The sequence below is a fragment of the Danio rerio genome, chromosome 11 (assembly GCF_049306965.1).
Source record: "Danio rerio strain Tuebingen ecotype United States chromosome 11, GRCz12tu, whole genome shotgun sequence".
Classification (NCBI taxonomy): domain Eukaryota; kingdom Metazoa; phylum Chordata; class Actinopteri; order Cypriniformes; family Danionidae; genus Danio; species Danio rerio.
The window spans coordinates 46,520,001-46,527,500 of record NC_133186.1 but is presented as its reverse complement, the minus strand read 5'-3'; the positions used below and the strand labels follow the sequence as shown (position 1 = coordinate 46,527,500).

At 28.7% G+C, this 7,500-nt stretch overlaps 1 protein-coding gene across 27 annotated transcripts in view; it reads left to right on the top strand.

Annotated features, from left to right (window-relative positions):
• Window positions 1-7,500, top strand: part of LOC101884241 (CLIP-associating protein 1-B) — an 81,863-nt gene that overhangs the window by 22,832 nt on the left and 51,531 nt on the right. The gene's annotated exons all lie outside the window — the stretch shown is intronic.

Genomic DNA, 7,500 nt, shown 5'->3' with positions numbered 1-7,500 from the left:
TTTTACCTTTAATTTGTGTGTTTTTTTTTTGGTTTGCATCGCAGACGTAATTTGAAAAATGCTGTTTTTTTATTATTAGTGTTATTAGTACCTATCAATTTTATTGTTATTAATATCGTTATGGCCCTAATAAATGCCATTTTTAATATTACAGAAATTATCTGATAATATTATCAATATTGGCCAATGAATGTGATTTTTCAATATTATTGTTCTCAATCTGATAAATGCAATTTATATTATTACCGATATCAATCTGATAAATGCAATTTATATTATTACCAATATCAGCTGATGAATGCAATTTATATTATTACCGATATCAGCTGATAAATGCTATTTATATTATTAGCGATATCAGCTGATGAATGCTATTTATATTATTACCTATATCAGCTGATAAATGCTATTTATATTATTACCGATATCAGCTGATAAATGCTATTTATATTATTACCGGTATCAGTTGATGAATGCTATTTATATTATTACCGATATCAGTCTGATAAATGCTATTTATATTATTACCGATATCAGCTGATAAATGCTATTTGTATTATTACTGATATCAGTTGATGAATGCTATTTATATTATTACCGGTATCAGTTGATGAATGCCATTTATATTATTACCGATATCAGTCTGATAAATGCTATTTATATTATTACCGATATCAGCTGATAAATGCTATTTATATTATTACCGATATCAGTTGATGAATGCTATTTATATTATTACTGGTATCAGTTGATGAATGCTATTTATATTATTACCGATATCAGTTGATGAATGCTATTTATATTATTACCGATATCAGTCTGATAAATGCTATTTATATTATTACCGATATCAGCTGATAAATACTATTTATATTATTACCGATATCAGTTGATGAATGCTATTTATATTATTACCGATATCAGTTGATGAATGCTATTTATATTATTACCGATATCAATCTGATAAATGCAATTTATATTATTACCAATATCAGCTGATGAATGCAATTTATATTATTACCGATATCAGCTGATAAATGCTATTTATATTATTACCGATATCAGCTGATGAATGCTATTTATATTATTACCTATATCAGCTGATAAATGCTATTTATATTATTACCGATATCAGCTGATAAATGCTATTTATATTATTACCGGTATCAGTTGATGAATGCTATTTATATTATTACCGATATCAGTCTGATAAATGCTATTTATATTATTACCGATATCAGCTGATAAATGCTATTTGTATTATTACTGATATCAGTTGATGAATGCTATTTATATTATTACCGGTATCAGTTGATGAATGCCATTTATATTATTACCGATATCAGTCTGATAAATGCTATTTATATTATTACCGATATCAGCTGATAAATGCTATTTATATTATTACCGATATCAGTTGATGAATGCTATTTATATTATTACTGGTATCAGTTGATGAATGCTATTTATATTATTACCGATATCAGTTGATGAATGCTATTTATATTATTACCGATATCAGTCTGATAAATGCTATTTATATTATTACCGATATCAGCTGATAAATACTATTTATATTATTACCGATATCAGTTGATGAATGCTATTTATATTATTACCGATATCAGTTGATGAATGCTATTTATATTATTACCGATATCAATCTGATAAATGCAATTTATATTATTACCAATATCAGCTGATGAATGCAATTTATATTATTACCGATATCAGCTGATAAATGCTATTTATATTATTACCGATATCAGCTGATGAATGCTATTTATATTATTACCTATATCAGCTGATAAATGCTATTTATATTATTACCGATATCAGCTGATAAATGCTATTTATATTATTACCGGTATCAGTTGATGAATGCTATTTATATTATTACCGATATCAGTCTGATAAATGCTATTTATATTATTACCGATATCAGCTGATAAATGCTATTTGTATTATTACTGATATCAGTTGATGAATGCTATTTATATTATTACCGGTATCAGTTGATGAATGCCATTTATATTATTACCGATATCAGTCTGATAAATGCTATTTATATTATTACCAATATCAGCTGATAAATGCTATTTATATTATTACCGATATCAGTTGATGAATGCTATTTATATTATTACTGGTATCAGTTGATGAATGCTATTTATATTATTACCGATATCAGTTGATGAATGCTATTTATATTATTACCGATATCAGTCTGATAAATGCTATTTATATTATTACCGATATCAGCTGATAAATACTATTTATATTATTACCGATATCAGCTGATAAATGCAATTTATATTTCTACCGATATCAGTCAAAAAAATGCAATTTATATTATTACCGATATCAGCTGATGAATGCTATTTATATTATTACCGATATCAGCTGATAAATGCTATTTATATTATTACCGGGATCAGCTGATAAATGCTATTTATATTATTACCGATATCAGCTGATGAATGCTATTTATATTATTACCGATATCAGCTGATAAATGCTATTTAAATTATTACCGATATCAGCTGATGAATGCAATTTATATTATTACTGATATCAGCTGATAAATGCTATTTATATTATTACCAGTATCAGTTGATGAATGCCATTTATATTATTACCGATATCAGTTGATAAATGCTATTTATATTATTACCGATATCAGCTGATAAATGCTATTTATATTATTACTGATATCAGTTGATAAATGCTATTTATATTATTACCAGTATCAGTTGATGAATGCTATTTATATTATTACCGATATCAGTTGATAAATGCTATTTATATTATTACCGATATCAGCTGATGAATGCTATTTATATTATTACCAGTATCAGTTGATGAATGCTATTTATATTATTACCGATATCAGTTGATAAATGCTATTTATATTATTACTGATATCATCTGATGAATGCTATTTATATTATTACCGATATCAGCTGATGAATGCTATTTATATTATTACCAGTATCAGTTGATGAATGCTATTTATATTATTACCGATATCAGCTGATAAATTACATTAGCAATATCAGCTAATAAATCTTTTTTGTTTTAATATCGTTATGGGGCGGTTTATTCTGAACCTTGAATAATAAAGGGACTAAGCCAAAAAGAAAATGAATGATTGAATATAGTTACTGGCCCAAATAAATATATATTTTTTAATATTACCGATATCATCCAATAATTTTATTAATATTTACAGATAAATGTTATTTTTAATATTATTGTTGTCAGTCTGATCAATGCTATTTTAAATATTACCATTATTAGCCGATAAAAGCTATTTTTTTATATTATTAATATCAGTCAATCAATGTTATTTTTATTAATATCATTATGGGCCTAATAAATACTATTTTTAATATTACCGATATCAGCTGATATTATCAATATTGGCTGATAAATGTTGTTTTTATTATTATTGTTGTCAGTCTGATAAATTACATTTTTCTTGATGTTTGTTTTGGTTTTTGTGTGTTGTAATGCTAGACTTTATACACACACACACACACACACACACACAGGGTTGATTGCGTCTCTGTGTGTTGATAACAGTAGCAGTGAGCTGCAGAAACTCTCGGAGTCTCTGTGGTTTGGGTTTCCAGAGCGGCTCAATGTTGCTTTTGTCCTGCGTTTCTCAGCTGCCAATTAACATGCCTGTGTGGAACAGCAGAAAACTGAACACAAACACACACTCACACACACTCACACACACTGGAAACATGCAAATAAACAACACAAACACACATATGCACACACACACACACACACACACAAACACACACACAAACCAGTATTGGGAAACACCCACACACTAACAGTCACACACACACACACACACACACACACACACACACACACACACACACACACTCATTAAATACATCCAATTTAGTTCTTCAATTGAAATGTCAACTGACATAGCCAGGACTCGAACCAGCGACCTTCTTGCTGTGAAACCACAGTGAGCCACGGTGTCACCCCCTAAAGAGGCTGAACTAAAATTAAAATGTAAACAGAAAAACAAAATTAAAATAAATAAATGCTCAGTTTTAGCTTTACTTAATCTTATTTTCAAAAAGGAATTATTGAAATGAGCATGCATTTGTTCTTTGTCATAACACTAAATAAAAAAAGCTATTTATAATGTGTGTTTATTGTAAAGGATCTTGAGTTTGGCTGTTAATTTTGATTATTTTAACAGATATAAATTATTTAAATGATCATATTTATGTATATTATATGATGTTTATTATGAACAATTAAAGCAACTTTCGGGAGTCTTTAATTAAACCTTTGATTCTGTTACTGATTCACAGAGTCAACAGAAGCGTCAGATTTGTACAAAATAAACCTGTTCCAATAAAGCTGATTAGTTTTACTCTCCTGCCCTCTGCTGGAGAAATATAGCAGTGCATCCGAATCATCAGATGCTCAAAATATTAATAAATAAGCACATTACTAAATACAATTACACAGGAATGACATGTATATTAAAGTATACACAAAACAATTTATTATGAACAAAACTTTAGTCTCATCAGAATTATTAACTAGATCTAAAACTAAAACCACACACACAATTTAATTACTTGCTCTATTAAAAACACTAGTTGTAACACTAATTAAATAATGCAAAATGCAAAACTTTTACATTTAAAAATGAAGATTTCATTTTAAAAATGACTTTATTAAGAAAAGTATTAATTTAATTAATTTAGCTAACGAAAAAATAAATAATAAAAATATTCATTCCGTTTTTTTCCCTTTATTAATCTGGGGTCGCCACAGCGGAATGATCCACCAACTTATCCTGCATATGTTTTATGCAGCGAATGCTTCTTCCAGCTGCAACCCATCACAGGGAAACATCCATACACACTCATTCACACACATACACTATGGACAATTTAGCCTACCCAAATCATCTCCACCGCGTGTCTTTTGTACTTGTAAAACGAAGCACTTAATGAAAACCCACGCCAACACGGGGAGAACATGCAAACTCCACACAGAAATGCCAACTGACCCAGCCGAGGCTCAAACCAGCGACCTTTTTTCTGTGAGGCGATTGTTCTACCAACTGCGCCACCGTGCTGCCTATAATAATAATAATAATAATAACAAAAAAAATTATAATAATACTGATGATGAGGGGGCAGTAGGTATAATATAAAACATGTGCTGGATAAGTTGGTGGTTCATTCCGCTTTGGAGACCCCAGATTAATAAAGGGACTAAGCCGAGAAGAAAATGAATGAATAACAATAATAATAACAATAACAACAACAACAATAATAATAATAATAATAATAATAATATTAATATTAATAATAATTATAATAATAATTATAACAACAACAACAACAATAATAATAATAATATCAATAATAATTATAATTATAATAATAACAATAATAATAATTATAATAATAACAACAATAATAATTATAATAATACCAATAATAATAATAATAATAATATTAATAATAATTATAATTATAATAATAACAATAATAATAATTATAATAATAACAACAATAATAATTATAATAATACCAGTAATAATAATAATAATAATAATAATATTAATAATAATTATAATTATAATAATAACAATAATAATTATAATAATAACAATAATAATAATTATAATAATATCAATAATTATAATATTAATAATAATTATAATAATAACTATAATAATAATTAAAATAATAATTACTATTGTAATAATAATAAATCAATTGAAGCAATTTGAATGTTGTCGGTAAGGCAGCTGTAAAAGCACACGTGTCTAATGAGCTGGATTTAGTTTTTCTAATAGTGTGAGTGTATTATAGAGGTCTTATATATTATTAGTATATGTGTATGTAATATCATATATTAATAGTCTATTGAACCCAACAGAAACGTAAATGTAAGTGTTCAGCAGTGTTCTGGTGTTTGTGCTGTTTTTGCTGCTTTATGTAGTGGTAAAGTGTGTGTGTGTGTGTGTGTGTCATTGTGAAGTAAGGATGACATCATCAGGAGTCATAAGCAGATGCTTAGAATTACACACTTAAGTCAGCTGTTTCTGTGTGTGTGTGTGTGTGTGTGTTCGTGTGAGAGAGTCATTCAATTCAGTTCAGTTCATCTTTATTTCTCTAGAGCTTTTACAGTGTGGATTGTGTGGCAGCAGCTGAACATAGAAGTTCTAGTAAACTGAAACCGTGTCAGTTCAGTTTTCTGAGCTGAAGTTCAGTTCAGTTCAGTTCAGTTCAGTTCAGTTCAGTGTGGTTTATTAATCACTGCTGAGAGTCCAAACACTGAAGAGCAAATCCATCCATGCACAAGTCTCAGTGTGGAGAGAGTGTGTGTGGATGTGTGTGTGCAGTATTGTTTTATTTTTTGGGGACATTTTTGGTTCCCATAAAACACACAGAATTGGGTATTTTTAAACATAATGGTTTTAATCACTGATATATTTTCTCTTTGTCATGATGACAGCACACTAATATTGCTGAAGGGGGTGAATAATATTGACCACAGCAGTTTAGTTTTATATATACATGCTTTATTTATTTATATTGACATTTATTTATTTTTATTTTTTTATTTGTTTGTTTGTTTATTTATTTCAGCCAAAATGAATAGAAATATTAAAGATAAGGATAGGAGTTTATTTATCCCAGAATGCATTGCTCTCAGATTGATATGTGATGAATAATGCAGGGCTGACATCATCAGCAGTAATAGTGTAAATGTGTCTCTTGTTGCTCATTATTTGATCAGAACTTGCAGTGAAAGATGCGGTTAGGCACTGGTTCCCAGCCTTTTTTTTTTTTTTGCGTGAGACCCCCTTTTCCCCCAGAAAATATTCTAAGGCCCCCTCGACATATGCGTTTGCAGTAAGAATGACAATAAATGCACTGTGGCTGGGTCAGGGACTCTTTGCTTCGAGAAAACGGAATTAAACCCTAGTTTAGCTAACTATCTTGGTGTTTCCTGCATTTCGTGTTTCCAGTATTGCTAGCGCTGTGACCTGAAATGACCCTCACCTGGGTCCAGTATTCTTGGGTCTTTGCTATTAACTGCCCAAGGAGAATCAGTGAGACTTGGTTGTTTTTGTGGACGACGAATTACAAATGTGTCCATTTTTTTGGTCAGTCAGCGGATAAAAATAGCTGACCAGCTTTGTCATGTTGAAATATTTAATATCGTATTTAATATGCAATATAATATACAATAACTCTGCACACTGTTTCAAATTCTGCCCTAAATAATATCAAAATATTCAATATAATATTTAATATGCAGTCTAAAATACAATAACTCTGCACATCGTTTCACATTCTGGCCTAAAATAAAATAAATATACAATATAATATCAAAATATAGAATATACAATATTTCTGAATGCTGTTTCACATTCTGGCCTAAAATAATATCAAAATATTCAATATAATATTTAACATGCAATATAATATA